The 19,549-nt window shown below is 37.5% G+C and overlaps 1 long non-coding RNA gene across 1 annotated transcript in view; it reads right to left on the bottom strand.

The window, feature by feature from the left end:
* The window catches only part of LOC123617703 (uncharacterized), a 200,542-nt gene that overhangs the window by 172,412 nt on the left and 8,581 nt on the right, over positions 1 to 19,549 (bottom strand). The gene's annotated exons all lie outside the window — the stretch shown is intronic.

Here is a 19,549-nt window from a genome sequence, read left to right as displayed (position 1 = left end):
ACCTTGGCTATTTTCAGAGATTTTTTTTTTTTTTTTTTTTAGTTACAAAATATCCACTAGACAATAGTATATGTATCATTTGCTCACATTCACATGCCTCACTTTTCAACCAGGGAGAGGGAACAGGATTTGGATTCAGGTACTGAGACACTCACACACAAAAATACACACTCAAGATAAAAGCCAAACAGCAAAAGGCCAACTTTGATATAATTACAGAGCCATTAGGACCCACTGTTCCCCAGATCTCAGGATGTACTGAGCCCACACAATGTTATAATATAAAATATCATTTTCTTTCATTTATGGAGCAGAGCTGAAGATCTCCCAGTTTTGCAAAATATAACCTAGGGGGACTATAAGATGGAACAGAACTCTGATCATCCATACTTAATTATTCAAGGCCGATGTTATCAAATATCAAGCCAACAATTCAGAAGGGTCTCTCAAGGTCACAGTTCCCTAGCCCCAAAAGGGAGATTCCCACCCAGTGTCCCATCAGAGATGAGGCTGAATAAATGACCAAGTCTCCCTTTGGAAGATGAAACCAACGCCATAGGGAAGGATATCCTGTTACTCACCAAAGATGTCTCAACCAGCCAATTCAAGTACTAGCACACAAACACCAAACATGGTCCCACAAACAAAAGATCTTCTGAAAGAGAATGGACCCAGAGTGGCTCCCAGTGAGCCCAGAAAGGCTCACTTCCCAGAAGGGAACGAACCCAGGTAGAGCAGGTAGAATTTCCCATCCTGCGCAAGCCAGAATGGCTAATGCCAAAACAATACACACGGAAATGCAAACAATAAGCTATGGTTGCACAGACAGATAATCAGAGGAGGTGTAGTTTAAAAATTTCACTTTCACTCCCAGACTAAGGCCTCCAAACAGACTGGCCCAGTTCTCAAAAGACGACCATCCCAGAGCTGCTCATTTCCCACAGCGGAATGAACCCAGATAGAGCAAAGAGGAATTCCCAGCCTGTGCAAGCTGGAGTGACTCACCCCTCAGCGACATTGAATGCGGACCACAGCTCCGGACCTTTCTTGGTTCCAAACAGCCTCGTGCTGTGAGGCGCCGGTTCCTGTCAGGGAGTCCCTCCTGGCTTCCCGGGAAGAGAGCTCTGGCAGCTGCTGGGGACCCAGGGAAGGGGCTGCCTCTGGCGAGGTCGACTTGCCACAGGCATAGACTCCTAGACTAGTTTTGCCAAAATTGTTAGCAAATGCAAGTTTATGTGCCTAAAGCACAGGGAGGCCAAACAATACCAAAACGTTGGAGTTTGGAGCAGAGAAAGGTTTCCTGAGGGACAGGCAAGGAGAACGTATGCCTACTGACCAAAACAGCTTGAAAAACCTGAAGGGCTTCAGCTGAACATTTTTAAAGGCTAACTAGGGCATCCCCGGGGATGTGGTCAGCTGTGCACAATTCTCTGATTGGGGGCCATGTGCTCATGATCAACAACTAGTTAATTTCTTCCATTTGGTGATGGTTTTTAGTATCTGAAAAAGTCAGGAAATATGCACGAGATACTATTATCTGGGTACTTCAGAGAGAAGCGACAGTGGAGAATATGGGGGAGGGGTCTGTCCCAGGAAGACCCCATAGGGGCCTGCCCAGTTATATAATCAATAATCAGTGCCCCCATGCCTCTTACTGTCCAATAAAGACAGGTACTTAGGCATATCTGGATGTGCCAAGGAAAATTCTCCCAGAGAGGTATCTATTCTGGTGCTACTTGATATATTATTGAGAGTATGAAAGGAACAGAAAACATCTGTCTCTGCTTGTGACAACAAGCTTTCTGTTTATAAGAAATCGCCTTTCTGCAAAAATGAAGTGTTCAAAGAAAGCCCAGGTGTCAGTAAGTTAGGGAGTTTCCCTACTAGCACTAGGATGGGCTGCTGACCTGTGGCTCTTCAGCAACGTCAGCTCCGTCCTGCTGAGCTAACTCATTGCTGGATGAGGGAATGGGTGAGGGTGGGACACACACCAGGGTCATTTAGCAAATGAATGATGTGACTTTTTCTCAGTAAGTGTATAGCTTCCTGGTGGGACTACTGTATTTGAATATATAGCTATACACTTTGGGGATGGATGGGCTCATTCTTTCATAGTCTTACTTCTGTTGTCACTTCACTATATATAGAACATTGTTAGGTGTGGCCCCAAAAGGTAATGGATTAAGCTTCCTTTTGAAAATGGCCTACCTGACAGAGCCTTGAGCATGTGCTGTCTAGGCCTCTCAATTTCCTGTCTTTTCCAAAGAAAGTCTCCCATGAATTTCAACTGAGAAAACAAGCGAGTATTCCATTGTTATCGTGTGCATTGATGGTGATAATCAACAGCCCAAACATCCCAGGGTAACAAAAAGACATAGGGTTCTCTGATAGCATTACATTTTCCTTATTAGCTTCCTGAAACTAATCCGGATGCTATAACGGAGGCAATGCCATGAGGCTTGATGGATGCACATGCCGTTGTCTGCAAGTAGAGGTTGATGCTGTTGTTTAAAAGGACGTCTTCGCCTGCTGGCAGGAAGCTTTCGTTTTACCTACTTCTTCTCTACCAATGATATCAGTTTCCTGTGGGGACGGTGGTGTGGACACTGTAACTGTGTCAGCTTGTACAAGAAGTGGCTGGAAGTTTTCTGTGATTGCAGCATGTAAAACACAGCTCCGCTGGGGTGCCTTTTATAAAGAAAAGGATGGGCCAAGCTGCTTCTGACTTTTAATGGGGACCACGGGGAATAATACCAGGGCACAATGAGGGCAGGGGTCTAAGAAGCACATAGTTGGGAGGTAAAGGGAGGGAAGTTAGATGTGATCTGCTAACAGGTACAAATTTGGCAAGATATTTAATATCTTCCTGCCTCATTTCTCCGTTTGTATACTTGAAATATAGTAATACTAATGTCACAGAATTCTTGGAGGATTAAATGATTTGAATAAATACTTCTACAATGTTTCTATGTGCATTCATCATATTAGCAATCAACATATGTTAGTTTTAATGATGATGATGATTAAGTGCAGACATGAGAGGATGGGTATTCTGAAGGCAAATTGCCTAGTAGAAATTAGATAATGTTCCTTTTTAATTCTCCTTTAAAATATTGTAGTTATTACTATAACAATACCATTTTATTCACTTTTCTTTCTGTGAAGCCATTAGACAGTCATGCATTATCCTGTTTACAGTTGACGAATGTGGAGCTCACAAAAGAAAATATGACTTCCATTGCTCACAAAAATTGTCAGTGGTGGAGTCAGAATGTTGATCTCAGAGTTCTCTTAACAAAGGTCTCAAGACAATGTGAAACATGGACTTACTGTTTTACACTGAGGGGTGGACTCAGAGGAACTAGAGGAAATACAGTATTCAGTGTGTCCTGGAAAAGGAAAGCAAGGATGAGGCAACAAAATCAGGGTGGCCTTTGGAGCCCAGGAAATGAAGGGACAGGACAAGGCAAGAAGATAGTCCTCAGGCAATTCCTGCTCATCCTTCAAGCCTTAACTGCTGTCATGTCCCTTCTTCTGAGAAGTCTTTCTGATCCTTCAGGCCAAGTTTGGTCACCACCTCCTTTTCACCGCATCCCATGTTCCTCCTTGCAGCACTTATGTGTGTGTTTTTAATCTCCCTAATTGATTTTCAACTTCGAGAAAGCAGGTGTTTTCATAAATATACCCCAAACTGAGAGCTGTTCCTGGCTCACAGTAAGGGCTAAATGCACGTGGTTGCTGAATGAAAAAGCAAGAGGGAGTCAGAGGCTGCCAGAAAGATAGGCTGTGCCAGAGTATCTCTCAGGTACAGAGCTTCTGTGGTCTTTTGTGAGGCTTCCAGATTCAAAAAAAAATCAGCTGACTATAGAGCAAAGAGTCCATAAGAGGTATTTAGTTCCCCAAAGAACTGCAATTGTCATGGATGGCCAGAAGGTTAGGGGAAGTGGCAGATTTCTTTTATCACTTAAAAAAATACCATCCAGGTCTTCAGAATTCAGGCCAGAAGACTGATAACAATGGTCAGAAGTTTGAAAATACAGGTTAACCCCCATTTCCTACAAGTTGAGAAGCAGGAAATGTTTAGAAGAGCTCAGCCTGCAGGCCACAGAGCAGAGCAGGGAGAAATTATTTCAGGGAAAAGCTTTTGGGGCTGGACAAGAAGCATCATGTGCCAGACCAGCACTTCTGCGGGAAGGACCAACTCTTCCCTGATGATGAAGCAAATCCTTTGAAGGCTCTAGAGCGCCTCTTCTCAGTTAACACAGAAACACTCAGTGGCCTGCCCTGCTTACCCTTCAAGCACAAATGAAGGTTTGTTGGTTATCTTTCACCCACAGCATAGATCAGATTGGGAGAAGTCATATTCTTTACGAAGCTTTCCCAGAACAACACTGTCCACAACTCACCCAACTTTTCTCCTTTACTAAATCTCGCTCTCACTTCTTTCGTATACTACTACATCTTCTTTACTTGACGTTGTTTTTATGTTTGTTAAATCAATTTATACAGTTTCATTTGATCTTTGTTTGTACTGTTGTGTAACTTGTCTTACGTTCTTTGAAGTGTCCCTTTTGTTATATTTACTATTTGATGTTATATTTCAAGTTTCTTAGGGGCACTTTAGTTTTGCCTCTCCTCCCCTGCTTCTTCAAAACCTCTTTAGATTTGAACGTAGTTTTTGTGTATTGGAAACATGCTAGAAATATATATTAAATAAGGAATTTAGTGCTTTCTATCATCTGTGTCAATGATCTCCCATCTCTTTCTTGTAAGAGCTCACATAGGGAATGTTATAGATGTAAATGGAGGTAGGTAAATGGAAGAGGCTCCTTGCATCCAGAGGTTACCAGCTTGGGGTTCTGGGTACATGGGCTCCATCTAGCTGTCCTAAATGCTGAGGGTATACATATTTCATTATATCATGTACAGCATCCTTCCTGCCTCTGCACATGTTTGGAAAACTGTGATTTATGTAAACTGTCAAAGAAAAAACGTGCTGAACTGAGTTGAACAGACACAGATGGCTTTTTTCCAAGACTGGTGCGGTAGGGGAGAGAGATTGAATTCAACTCCACTGAAACAGAAGGTAGGAGAGCTTTTAAGCACTGCTGTAAGCCAGTGGAAAAGTATTGGAGGATTGCTGGGAGGCTGGTTGATGTGATTCAGCCTTCTATCTTTGTTAATCAGTCCTTAGGACCCCACCCTCCCACATTATCAATGAGATGGCTACTAGGTCTTTGAGAAAGTCATTTCTGGGTTGTAAAATTGGCAAGAGACTGTGGGAGAAGAACTACATCTGAAAAGGAGCAGAGAAAGAATTTACAATGGTAAGTTTTCTAAAGTAAAAGCCCTAAGAAAGGGAGATCGGGGGTAGTAGTCAGGAAGAACCTGTCTAAAGTATAATCAAGCTGAGGGAAGGTTGGTTAAAATCATCTCGGTAAAAACCCAATTTAGCAGAGCTTCTATGGGCAAATTGTGTTCTTGCTCTGGGTGTACCCTGACATAAGATCTGGCTTGATACAAAAATCAAATGGATTCAAATTCCTCTCAAACTAACAAGAACCAAATAATTTACTGATTATTTATAAACAAGGAATTAGATGGTAAAGACACAACAACCAATTAATCAAATTTGCCATTTTCATTTCTGTCTTTGTCCTGGCCCTTGTGCTCCAAACTTCTTTTTCCCTCCCCATCATAGGCTATCAGAAGTCCTTACGTTTTCGGGGACAATTAATTTTTCCTTCAACACATGAATAATTCCTTCAACAAAACAGAAGTCCTTTAATTAGCTGGACAGTCACCACCTATTACTATACAAACATGAACCTTGGTGGTGGTGGGGGTGGGTAGGGTTTTCTCATCCCAGTTCATCTATAGATGAGATTCTTGGCTTTCTTCTATTCTTGGTGCCATGTTTTATAAGGTTCACTTGGATAAGACCCTGTATTTATTACTTTATTTGTCCCCTGGACATACAAATAAATGTTAACTGGTATCCATCTTTTGTTCATGTAGGATGACTGATTTAAGAACTATATTAATATTTGGATAGGCTGAAAGTTAGGATACTGTTACTAATTTTGTGACATGAATTAGTCACTTGTCCTCTATGGCGGTCAGTTTTATGTGTCAACTTGATTAGGTTATAATCTCCAGTAACTCAAACAGTAATCTTGGAGTTGCTGCGAAGGTATTTTGTAAATATGATTAATGTTCATAATCAATCATGAGTGAAGGGGTTGATCCTAGATAATACGGCCAGGCCTGATTCAGTTAGTTAAAAAGCCTTAAAGGCAGAATTGTGGTTTCCTGGAAGAAGTTCTATGTGTAGGGTATATAGCCTGAGTTCAGGCCTGCTCTTTCTGATGCCTGCAGTGTATTCATTTCTAGAGCTGCTGTAATACATTATTGCAAATCCACTTACTTAAAACTGTAAAAATTTATCATCTCACAAATTTGGAAGCCAGAAATCAGAAATAAAGACTTTGGTAGGGCCATGCTCCCTCCAAAGACTCTAGGGGAGGGTCCTTCTTTGACTTTTCTGTATTTTGATGGTTCCAGGTATTTTTTGGCTAGGAGTTGCCTCTGATCTCTGCCTCCAGCTTCTCATGGCCATCTACTCTTCTCTCTGTGTGTCCCTCCTCTGTGCATCTCTTATGTGGACATTTGTCATTGGGTTTAGGATAAAACTGGATAATCCAGGATGATCTCATCTCTAGATCCTCAATTAATTACATCTACAAAGTCTTTCCAAATGAGATCTCATTCACAAGTGCTGGGGGTTAGGACTTCATTTTCTTTTTTGGGGAATCACAATTCAACCCATTATAGATATAGATATAAATGTAGATATAGATAGAGGTGTATATCTGTTTATCTATCTCCTACTGGTTCTCTCACTGAACCCTGACTGACACCCCTCCCTGGGTCTTGTTTCCTCATCTATATAATCATGGAATGGGTGGAAAGAAAGGTAATCATCAAGGTCTGCATTAAAAAAATAAATTAAAAAATACTTTGTAGTTAAAGCTTCCCAATTCTTTAATTGTTGCTTTAAAAGAATCCTATGACAAGTGCAGAGTGGAATATCACTGGTAATAGTGAGGATGTTGATTATTTTTTTCCCTTCAATAATTAACAAGGCAGAGTCTCTCTGCACACGATACTACACCATTGGTCACAACAGAATTTCTAGAATTTACAGAATATAAGTTTCCCCCTTACTTTGTGTGCTTTTCTACCCAAATCATGCAGAGGAAGTATGAATAGAGAATAAGTCTTCCTTGTCACTTCAGTCAAATATTGGTATTTTTTCTAGAGAGAGAGATTTAACAACGATCAGAACCTATTTAGAAAATTTCCCTTCTCAACACTTTAATAAGAAAATCACAAGTTAGTAAAATGTCCCTCCCTCTTGATGTCACTAAATATTCCTGATGGAATCCAATCTTTTTTTTTAAATTAAAAGAATATTGAAGAAGCATGTTTCCTGTCTCATGAAGGCATCTAGCAATAAATTATTCATGCTAAAATGGAAAACACTCAGAAGAATCAATTTTTGATGCAAGAAAATAATTTTGCAACTTGGTGAATGAATATGACTTTCAAATGTTTAAAATTAGTCAAAAATTGACCCTAGGGGGCCAAACCAGAGACTGGTAGTAAAGTAGTGAAGTTCCATCCATATGGTCAAATCAATATCCTTGCAGGGGACAACACATTTTCTTTTCCAGTTAATGTGCTTCCTTCCCCTCACATGTATGTAAAATGAGTATTTCCAGATGTTAATTAAATCATTCCTTAGTTGAAACATGCCTTACCAAGAATATCAGTGGTTTTAATGGGAGGTATATAGAGAAATGGCAAGATCATGTCTTTTTGTGATCCTAAATAGGTATCATTTATATTTACATATGTAGATGTATATAAGTATATGTATATGTGTGTTTTTGTATATTATCTTTTAGAGTAAGAATTCTTTAAAATTTTCACCCTAGGTGAGGGTGAAGAATACATAACTATTCTTAGTCAAAAGAAATGTGGAAAAACCCAGTTACAATACATCATTAATGCAAAGCATTTTCTAGAGGGCCAGCATGTAATATGATACAAAATTCAAAGCCACTGTCCATGTCATTAATTAAGATGAACGGAATCAATGCAAATTAGAGGGGCATTTGAGTAAAGGAATATTTATGGGGAAATTGGGTTTTATAAGTTTCTTTTAGATGCCTGCTTATATTCCAAGTTTCCTATTAGGCCTATTTTTTTAAAAGGTAGGAATGGATGATAATTTGTACATGAAAACACAAGTCTAAGAATATTACAGTCAAATTTTCTGTGAGTACATGGACATTCAAAAAAATGAAACTACAGATTTTAGAACTGTGTCGTACTCTGGGCTAATCTTTACCAGTCCCAAACCATGTTAGTGCAGGTCAGTTAATTTTACTCTGTGTCAGGTCATATATCCTTTTAGATGAGCCTTGTCATTCAGTGAGAATAGAAATGGAAGAGACCATCTACCAGGGCTGTAGAAACTGTTTCAATTGTGTGTCTGTATTGTCATCTACTAAAGAGAATAGATTATGTAATGAAGCAATGATGTTAGCTTCTTAAATAATTTTTTTCCAAAAAATTTTTAAATACTTGAACACTATTTTTTCTAAAAAAAAAAATCCTTCCCTGAATGTGTTTGACAATGCTCTTGATGGTCTCAGTAAATTTCTATTTTCCATAGCTGAAAAAAAAAGTAAGCCACTTACCACGTGTAATATCATCAGTTTCAATTTGGCAAAATCAAACTTGATGATAGTTGATTTTATGTAGTTAACTGCTGGTAAAAGTTAGTTTCTTTTAAACACAGTGAGGTTCTTAATTGGTTCCATGCTTTGGTATCATTGTGTTTCTCTGTATGAAATTCTTTCTTTTTCCCTCATTGTTACCATGGGAATATACTCTGAAATTCTCGATGGGGAGGAAGGTATTAAAAAACAGGCCGATCAGTTTTGGAAGGTGCACTTACTTCTCCATTACTATTTTACCTAGTTCTATTTAAAAAGTGATTGTGTTTAAACAGAAAAAAGAAACCCTGAAAAGTTTTTAAAAGTGACCAAAAAACTATCTTCCTATTTATATCTGCAAAGTAAGTGAAGTTTGCATAAAGGAGACCAGTATGAAAGAGGAGTTTGAATGTTTTTTTAACAATCATTTTGGAAGAGCTGGCATTGATTTTTTTTGGTACAATAATCTCATACAAAATCCACACTGAAGCACGTTGGGAAAAATGGCATGTGTAGAATATGTTCTCTGCAGGGTAAATGTACCCAGACTCAAAATTATTTTTTAAAAAGTTAGGATACAGGACAGAGGAAACGTGTGTGAGAGTGTGTGTGTGTGTGTGTGTGTGTGTGTGTGTGTGTGTGTGTTAAAAAAGAAGGCAATGGAAAGGGTAGAGAAAGAGAAAGAAAGCAAAGGGATTGAGTTAGGAGAGCTAGCTCCAAAGGCCTCACAGACAGGTATAAATTAAAATGCAGAATTAACTTTGTTGCAAATAAAGCCAGATTGGACTGTGTGACTGGGTCTGTGCAGCATATGCTTCCCTACCCAGCCAACTGGAGGATTGCAGCCTGCTCATTTTATGGTACAGGAGAAATTCTTCATTTTTGTTATAAGTTTAAATATTGTGAATTTATGGCTTTGTTGTTGTTTTTCCTATTGGGTTGAGAATAAACGGATCAATGGGGGCAGGCCACAAAGTTGTGAAAGGTGGCACAATGACCACTGTGCTGCTGTAGGCAGGTCCTCTCTCATCTCTGTCTTGCTTCCCTCAGCTAAGGAATAAACATAATACATGATAGTGAGGATTAAATGAATCATATATATTAAAAGTTTAAATGAGCTTTTCACATAGTAATCGATAAATAAGTGTTGACAGTTTATGTTCATTTATAAACTACCAGGGGTTTATGAAGAGTGTCTGGTTCACTGAGTTCAGAATACCATTTGTTTTACAAATTTGATAGTTTGATGGTTAAACAATTGCAATTATTGATTCTTTTCTTGATAATTAGTGAGGCTGAGCCAGAAGTACTCTTATTCATTTTGTATCCCTAGTCCTTGGCATGGTACTCTGTACAAACTAAATGTTTGTTGAGTTATTAAATCATTGAAGCTTGAGGGTGGGTAGGAAAGGAAGTACTATTTGTGACTTATTGGGCCCCAAAAGGTGGAGGCAATAGGGCAGTCTGGCCATTGTTACTTGATTCCTTGAACCATGATGTTTGCGTTTGATGTATACTATGAACTGAACCATGTCACTTCAACGTTCATATGTTGCAGCCCTAAACCCCAGTATGATTGTATTTGGGAGGTAATTAAAGTTAAGTAAGATCATAAGGATGAAATCCCAATCCATTTGGCTTAAGTGGCCTTACAATTTCTGTGTCTATTTGTGTGCTTATGTGTGTGTACACTGAGGAAAGGCCATGTGAGGACACAGTGAGAAGGCACTGTCTGCCAGCCAGGAAGAGAGGTTCCTCACCAGGAACCCAATCACCCAACACCTTGATCTTGGATTTACCAGTCTTCAGAATTATGAGAAATAAATTTCTGTTGTTCAAGCCACTCAAACTATGGTGTTTTGTTACATCAGTCAAAGCTGACTAATACAATGTATTTGTAAAACAATCAGGCTGTGAGTGGTGCCTTAGGGTCTGAATTGGATCTGTATCTTTAGGTGCAGTTTCCACCCTAGAATTCTGGATCTGGTCCCAGCATTGCCACTTCCTGGTTCTGTGACACTGAGCAAGTAATTTCTTGTCTCTAGCCTTTATTTTCCTATCTAGAGAATGAAAGGTTTGACTGAGTTTTCATCTAAGAAAAATAAGTGCATAGAATCTTAGTAATGGGAAGCCCAGTGTTGACAAAATGGTTAAAACATTTTCTGATTTGACATATAAAGATTTACAGGGTATTGACACAATCTTAAAACTTAATATACATACCTCAATAAATAGAGATAAGAACTAATTGGCATTTATGTCTTTAACTGTTATTAGTTTAAACCATCCATTTCAAAAATATTTAAATCAGGAATCATTAGGAGCATCTCAAAACATGATCTTAAAACTGCCTCACTTACTTTTAAAGAGTAATAGTTGTCAAAATATATATAAAGTTTTTATATGTTCCTATATTTATTTATTTATTTTTATGTGTTCAAAAGCATACATTAAATTTTTGTTTAAAATACACTTAGAGGCTGACACATTTTCTCATTGGTCTCTCGACTATTTCAAGCATTGTTGAATTGGATTATGGCTATAGAAAGTAAAAACTGAATTCTGCCTGAGTGACAGTGGCTACTTCACTCTTGAGCTGACAAATTTTGTGTTGGCTTTGATCAGTGCATGATAGAGTGCTCTTGTTAACATTTGGTGGGTGGCCAGGAGAGCAATTTTTCCCTGACAGAAATAATGTGCTCTCTTAATTAAATAATCATCCCTACACACAAAAAATGAACAATATAACATCAAAAAAGATATCAACTCTGCCATCCACAGGGAACTTTCTTCTACATTATGGATGGCTTGGCCCTCATGCTTTCTTGACGCCTGTCATTTCATTTCAGAAATGGAGTAGAACCTCCTTAGGGTTTTAATGACTAGGTCATCAATGGTGAACGTTAGTTAGAAGAAAAATCCAGATTTAAAAACCTGACAACATTTTTGGTGCTGAAACTCTTGATAAGTTTTCAGGCCCAAAAAGAGTGACATGGAATGATGAGCTTTCCTCTTACAATTGTGGAGATATACATGTTTCATTGCCTATCATATAAAATTTTATAGCACTTTTATTGGAATATAATTAACATGCCATAAAATTCACCCATTTAACTCTTCTCAGTCAATGGTTTTTTAGAATAGTCATAGATATGGGGAAATGTAACCACAGTCAAATTTAAGGATATTTTCATCACCAAACAAATCCTGTACCATTGAGCTATCACTACCCTATAGACCATTCCTTATTCCAGCCCTACAAAGCATCAATCTATTATCTGCCTCTATAGATTTGCCCATTCTAGACATTTCACAGAGACGCAATCATACATAATATGTTGCCTTTTATGACTGGTTTCTGTCACTTAGCATAACCTTTTCAAGGTTCTGGGTAATTAACAGCCAGAATCTAATCACTTGCCATTCAACTTTGACTGTGTCTCAAACTTACCTATGTGGCTTTATTTATACAATGGAATACTACTCAGCAATAAAAAATAAGAAAATAATGCCATTTGCAGCAACATGGATAGGCCTGGAGATAGTCATTCTAAGTGAAGTAAGCCAGGAAGAGAAAGAATAATACCATATGATATCACTCATATGTGGAATCTTAAAAAAAAAAAAAAGGAAAGAAGAGAAAAAAGAGGACACTAATAAACTAATCTACAAAATAGAAACAGACTCGCAGACATAGTAAATAATCAATCTTAAGGTTACCGGGGGGAAAAGAAGAGGGAAGGGACAAATTTGGGAGTTTGAGATTTGCAAATGTTAACCACTATACATAAAAATAGATTAAAAAAACTATTTTTTTCTGTATAGCAGAGGGAACTATATTAAATATCTTGTAATAATATTTAATGAAAAATAATATGAAAATGAATATATGTATATATATGCATGACTGGAACATTAGGCTGTACACCAGAAATAGACACATTGTAACTGACTATAGTTCAATTTAAACAAAAAGAAAAAAAAAGTTTCCTTCTTAAAGAAAAAAAAAAGAAAAAGAAATAAAGATGCCTAGGTCTAGCCTAGATACAGTGGGTAAGATATAGTTAAGTCAGAATCCCTGGAGGTGGATAACAGACGCATGGGCCTCTGTCACCCGAGGGAGGCTGAAGAGGGATTAGAGGAGGTGACTTGCCCAACTGGAAAATTGTGCAAGGAGCCAACATGCCATGTCACTAACAGACTGCACGAGGAGCTGACATGGAGCCAAACAGCACTTTATTGCGGTACAAGCGGGTGGCGCTCACGGTGGGTGGTGGTGCTCAGCACTTTTTTCTAGTTGAACAAGATGGTGCACCTGCATGGCACACTTGTCCTGCTTTTATCTATTCTGCTCACACATGCACATTATTCATTTCTTTGTTCACACTGCTTACATAATGCTACTAGCGCATGCATGGTGTTTACACTACTGGCTCATATGTACATTTACTTCTTACCAGGTACAAGCTTTATGAACTTTGGCCTGGGCCCATGGCCTATTCACTTAAGGGTGGGCCCCAGGGCCTACTCACTTAAGGCTGCCGACAGCCTCTTCAATTTGAAAAAAAACAAAAAACAAAAAACCCCACAGAATTCTATCCTTGGAGTAACATTTGTAACTTCTTAAGCTAAATCTTAGCTTAAGTAGGCAAAGTCTTCAGAATCGGCCTCACATGTGCTAACACCCTACAGCCTGCCATTTCAGAAACTCTGACAGAACCCAGGATTTTCCAAATTCTTTGCCTCCTTCACCTTAACAGGACTTCTGAGAATCTCCTCACTGGTCACTTTTCTGGGCCAAAATCTCGTAAGGTTACATGGAATGTAATCCACTAACAGCCTTTAGCTTCTTAATTCTCAGGTAGTTTACCACATCATCAAAAGCCATCAGTCAAGCACTAAGATTGAAACACTGAGGAGAACTTGGGAAGTTAAGTGCTCTTGGGAGAGACAGGCTTGAGTATGGTGTGGCACAGATATTCACAGATTATCCAGAGAAAGCTGAGAGGCTGTGAGAATGGTAGAAATTTTACTAAAAAGCAAAAAGCCTTTGATTAGGGGGAGCAACCCCCAAAGCAGACTTTCATTATTTTGCCTTGGGCTGGCCAAGGTCATTGCTTAGTATGAAAGAGGCCAATATAATAATATTTTTTTTCCCAAAGGCAGAGATGGAGAGGCTGAAATTCAGTGATGGAGGATGAGGCCAGGTGTTCTCTGTGTGTAGGTTTTGGAGTTTGACAGAATTGCTGCTGAGCTGAGGCTGTTTATCCCTCACACAGAAATGGTGGGTTAAAAGGTGTAAAGTTCTATCAATCAGCTAAATTTGTGTGAACCCAGTCTGCTTGATTGCTGTTTTTCCCCACTCTGGGTTGATCTCTTATTTTCGTGTTATATAGGCATAGATTGAATTATCAGTCAATTTAAGACAATTATGTCCAACAACAAGTCAGTTCAATGGAAAAAAAAATCAACTGAAATTGTCATTTGGTGATGAGAAGTACAAAAGCTCTCCAATTAAATGTAACTTTAAGTACATGTGTTGTCATTTCATAGCCAGACAGAGCTTGCTGGCCTCAACTATTGAAAAATACCCAGATAGAGCAAAGTTTTCTATTGTGGGGAGAAACCTCTCTTCTATTAGCTCTGAGTTAGCTATCAACCCCCTGCTTTTTCATTAAATTTCACTAGAAACTTTATAAAAAATCTCTAGTAATGCTTTTTTTATTATACCCTAGGAAAGCACTAACTAAAATCACATCTTGCTAGTGACATTTTGTATTCTCTGGTTGTCCATCTGTTAATCAATCTCTAAAATACATCATTTGAAAAAAGTCTTGTTTGACTTTCCAATGTTTACCATGATTTTCATCTAATTCCTGATGAATCATTAACACACTTCAGCACAATAAAAATAAGAATAAGATGTATGAGTAAATCCTTCAACCAAGGCAGATCAGCGATTGAAAGTTATCTAAAACAAAACAAAACTAAGCTAAACTAAACTAAACGAAAAATAAAAACCAACTTACATTTTCCCAAATCAGATTTTCCAGTACAGGTCTTTATGGAGAGTACAATTATTTCTTAGGACAAATGTCATAAGTATTGCCATGGGGCAAAAATATCCTCTTGAAGCTTAGCTCAGGAATAGAGTTCTGGCAACATGTAATTTTTTTTACATTGAATTATTTTACTTCTTATACTGAAAAGAAATGAATCAGGGTTTCTGCTATTTGCTTTGGAAAGAAAACATCACTCAAATGCTCATTGGATGGCAAAGGAATAACAGCATGCTGATTTGAAAGACCAGCTTCCTTTAATTTGATCAGGCTTAGCTCTGTGCTTGTTGGAGTAGAACAGGTAGAACATAATAACTAAAAGTCTAAAATCACCACAGGGTTAGCAGTCATTGGTTAATATAGTAGTATGCATGGAATGAGATTTTATATATATATATGTGTATATATATGTGTGTAAGTATTCATATATAAAACATATTATATATTTTCTCATATATATAATTAAAATCAAACCTTTATATTATTCAAGGAAAAATATTTCTCCTGTTTTTGTGGGATTACATAATAATTAATTGGATAAAGAATTTTGCTTTGCTTTGAGTCTTCACAATCAGACTCTTTGACTAATCAAAAGTTGCTTTCAAAGATTAAGTGAAATGCTAAGTTTGTTTTAAAAAAAAGAAAAGTTGAAGTATTTGCATTTTGTTTCTATGGTTTTGCCTGATAAATGTGAACAGTCTTTACCTGGTTTACCAATACATTAATTTACTTAATTTGACATCAAAATGCCAATGGAGGGCCCTGAATGCCATATAAATGCCTCGTTTACCATGAATTATCCAGATAATTGCATCTGTTGTTTATCTTTTTAGGGCTGTAGTGATCAGGCTAACAGGTACTTTGCAAAAGAGAAAGATACTTTTGATGGGAACTAGAAAAGCTGATGATAAATAGATCTTTTTCTCTTCAGTCTCCATTAAATCATAACACAAATATGTTTTGAGAATCAATCTGTGATTTGTTTTTGAAGTGAAACCAGGGTGCTTTTTTCTCATCTTTTAAATTGTTAATTACATTAAGCATTTATAAATTGGGCTTCTCTGTGTCAAATTTCTCCTACAGAATGTTTTTCTACATTTTGTCTCCTACAAAGTGTTTTAAAATTACTACTCATTCCTGATTTTTAAAAGTTTAGGTATTTCTTATAAAACTTCATATTTCTGGCTTCTCTTGAAAAGTTTGAATATTTGGGAAACTGGCCCTGCTTGTTTGCATAAAAACAATTGATTGAAGCTGAGGAGCTGCCAGATTTAGACATGGGATGGTTTCACTGTTCATCGTTTTTCAGTAATCTCTTCACTTCCCTTTCCTCTACCTCTTGAAGTGAAATTGAGAATTTCTATTTTCCTGCAGCTGAAGAGAAACAAGTAAAAAGAGGGTATTTATAGATATGTTATTTTTCTCCTTTGAACAAACCCAAATCCAAGGAGGATGGTTCAGTTCATAGTGGACTCTTCCTTCCTGAGGGTGAGGGAGGGAGTGAGGTCAGGAGAACATCAGAGAAGTCCTGATCCTACCTTTGGGGTGACTGGCTTAACTCCTCTGTCTGCACTAGAGCCTTTAAGGATGGGCAATTTGGTCCCTCACTGCTTTTGTGAATACCTCTGATGTTCCTGAAGTCTTTTTGAGACTAAACTTAAGGCCATATCACAATGAAAGCAAGAAGTTAATCTATTTCTTATTTTTCACTTGAATTTTGTTCAACTATTTTTATTTTGAAAAAACATAGTGTAAAATTAAAGAGTGCAGGTCCTGCGTTCAGACTGACTGGAGTTATTAGGCAGGATTTATTAGTAGTTTCCTCTGCTGACCCTGAAAACGATGCTTGGTCTTTCTGGGCATCAGCCTCCTTCTCTGTAAAATAATGGTGTCTGCCATAGTGTACAGAGAAGAATACAATTCAGAGTCTAGATGATAGTGCTCAGTACAGAGGGTGGCACAGAGTAAGAGCTCAGTTAAGTCTGAAGGTTCTTCACTTTCCCAATCCCACCTCCAAGCCAGCTTACCAAAGTATCATATATATTCTACATGCATCAGAAAACAGTAGAGTCTAAATACAAATTATAACTAAAAGGGTAGATATTGGTCTACTTATTGATCACTTACTATGTGTTAGCCACTTTTGTGCATTATTTTATTAAATCCTTACAGTAACACTATGTATTAGTCAGGGTTCTCCAGAGAAACAGAACCAATGTTTATATATATATATATATATATATAAAATCTCTTGAGAGAGAGAGAAAGACAGAGAGAGAGAGAATGAGAGAGAGATTGAGAAAGAGGAAGAAATTTACTTTACGGAATTGGCTCACAGTATCGTGGAGGCTTGGAAAGTTAAGAATCTGCAAGGTAAACTGGCAGCCTAGAGACCCAGGGAAGAGTTGTAGTTGAGTCCAAAGACAGTTTCCTGGAAAAATTCCCTCCTCTTCCTGGTAAGTCAGTCTTTTTCTATTAAGGCTTTCAACTGATTCAGTGAGGCCCACCCACATTATGGAGTGTACTCTGCTTTGCACAAGGTCTACTGATTTAAATGTTAATTATCTAAAAAGTACCGTCACAGAAAAATCTAAAATGTTAAACCAAATATCTGGGTACTATGGCCTAGCCAAGTTGACACATAAAACTAATCATCACACACTATGAAGTATGTATGCAGTTTCATTATTCCAGTATTAAAGTAGGTAGATTAAGACTCAGAAAGTTTAAGTTGTCAATCTAGAAGGCTGACAGAAAAATATTGAATCTATGATTTCAACCTAGATCTGTTTCTTACTTTTTTTTTTTTTTGGAGCCCATGTTCCTAACCATTTGATGATAAGTGATTTATGTATTATGATATATGATCAATAATCATTTTATGATATATAATTTATATGATATAGCATACCTTAAGTTTGCACAGTATGACTCCCATTATTAACTCAATACCTATTTCCTTACAGAAATTAAATTCATAATGTAAGGACTCTCCTATCATTTTGTTAGTACATAAAAATTAGAATCTCTAATTCAGTATGAAACCAACACCCTTTCTCCATTTTTTCCTAGTTGACACAGTCCTAGGCAGCAGTGATTAGCTGGATATCTGGTTTGCTTCTTCACTAGCTATAGTCTGAGCTGTCATTCCATGAAGTTAAAAGTTGTTCCTTTAACACCAGCAAACACCTCTTAAATTGGATTCACCCAATTCTAACTCTCCTTATTTTTCCCAGAAGATAAACAGAATATACATATAAGACTTGGAGCACCAATTACTCCTGCTGCAGCAACCAACAATCTTAATACCAGTTGCCTAATTGAACAGTGTTCCTCCAACAAAAGCAGTAGTCTCGTAATACAACAAACATTTTAATCTTGAGAAATGTCATTGCATGAACCATAGATCAAAAGAGAGATTTATCTGGGAGAAAATTAAACATAAAAGAAACAAGGTAGAGCAAAGGACAAAAAACAAAACAGCTTTGTCAATGTTTGGTTCAATCTGAGCCAGTTTTCGAAAGTGTAGAATCTGCGACTTTAAACTCACATGATGTTAATCTCTCATTATGAATTTAGTTGCAACAAAATCATTCTCATATCCTGAAAATGGGGAATCCATGCCGAATACCATTTGTTTCCTTTCTATAAGTGGCAAATAAAATGTACTGTATTTTTGCAAGATTTTAACATTTGATATAGAGGCTCTGCTAATCATTAGACTTCCTGAGGATGCTGTCTTTCTCTTACTGTTCGTATTTTACATGAAACCTCCACTCTTTCCATCTCTTCTTTGCCCCTCTACATTCCTGATACTTCAGTGTTGAATTATCTGGGGACCCTGTCTAGGGATATCACTTTTTCTTGTAGCAAAGTGCTGTTCGTTTGTAGCTAGCATAGCTTCAGAATAAATTCATTGCCATCTCTGAAATGTTATGCCTCAGTAGGAGTCTACTTGATATTTGATCTTGATATTCACTTCTCCTCTGGAATTACTTAAATCTACTAATTATTTCTGCCAGTAAAAACGAGCCCCTCAACAAATTTCTACTAAATAATCTACTTTATTTTCCCATTTCTTCTAATCTGAACATGCTCTTAGTATTTTCCTCGATTTCATCAGATCTTAAGTCTCATTATCTTATCCATGAAACCATACTTGTCGACTCCGAGTTTAAAAAAAAAAAGTGAGAAGGACCTCCAAAAGGGAGAAAACTCCAGAACTGCTCTCATTTAATTAGCTTCTAGGGAGAAAGTACATTTGAAAAGAGACTATGCCCACATCTCTTCTTTAATAATCTTTTTAAAAATCCACCATTGAGGCTTTTGTCCAGTAACCTAACCAACTGATAGCAACATTCTTCAGTTTTTACTGTACAATAGAAGGGAGGGAGACAGAGAAAAGCCGTAGGTTTTCTAAACTCTTTCACTGGATGATATAGTAGTTGAGTTCATAAATTACTGCAAATCCAGTGCTTTTTCTTAGGAAAAATCCTGGGCTTTTTCTTTTTCCATATGAGAGCTCAGTCACATACCTTATCAACTGCCATAAAATAGTTTATTTTCCAAGCTGAGCATTTCCATCCTCATCATTCAGAAAAAAAATCTCTTCCTTCTAAAAGTAAGCTGAATCGTGCCACTGCTGATATCATAGATAGAAATCTTTTGTAGGTAAGTGTAGGTTTAAGCGCACACATTCTAGGT

The sequence above is a fragment of the Camelus bactrianus genome, chromosome 11 (genome assembly GCF_048773025.1).
Source record: "Camelus bactrianus isolate YW-2024 breed Bactrian camel chromosome 11, ASM4877302v1, whole genome shotgun sequence".
Taxonomy (NCBI): Eukaryota; Metazoa; Chordata; class Mammalia; order Artiodactyla; family Camelidae; genus Camelus; species Camelus bactrianus.
Note: the sequence above shows the minus strand (reverse complement) of the source record. Positions and strands in the feature narration are given on the sequence as shown.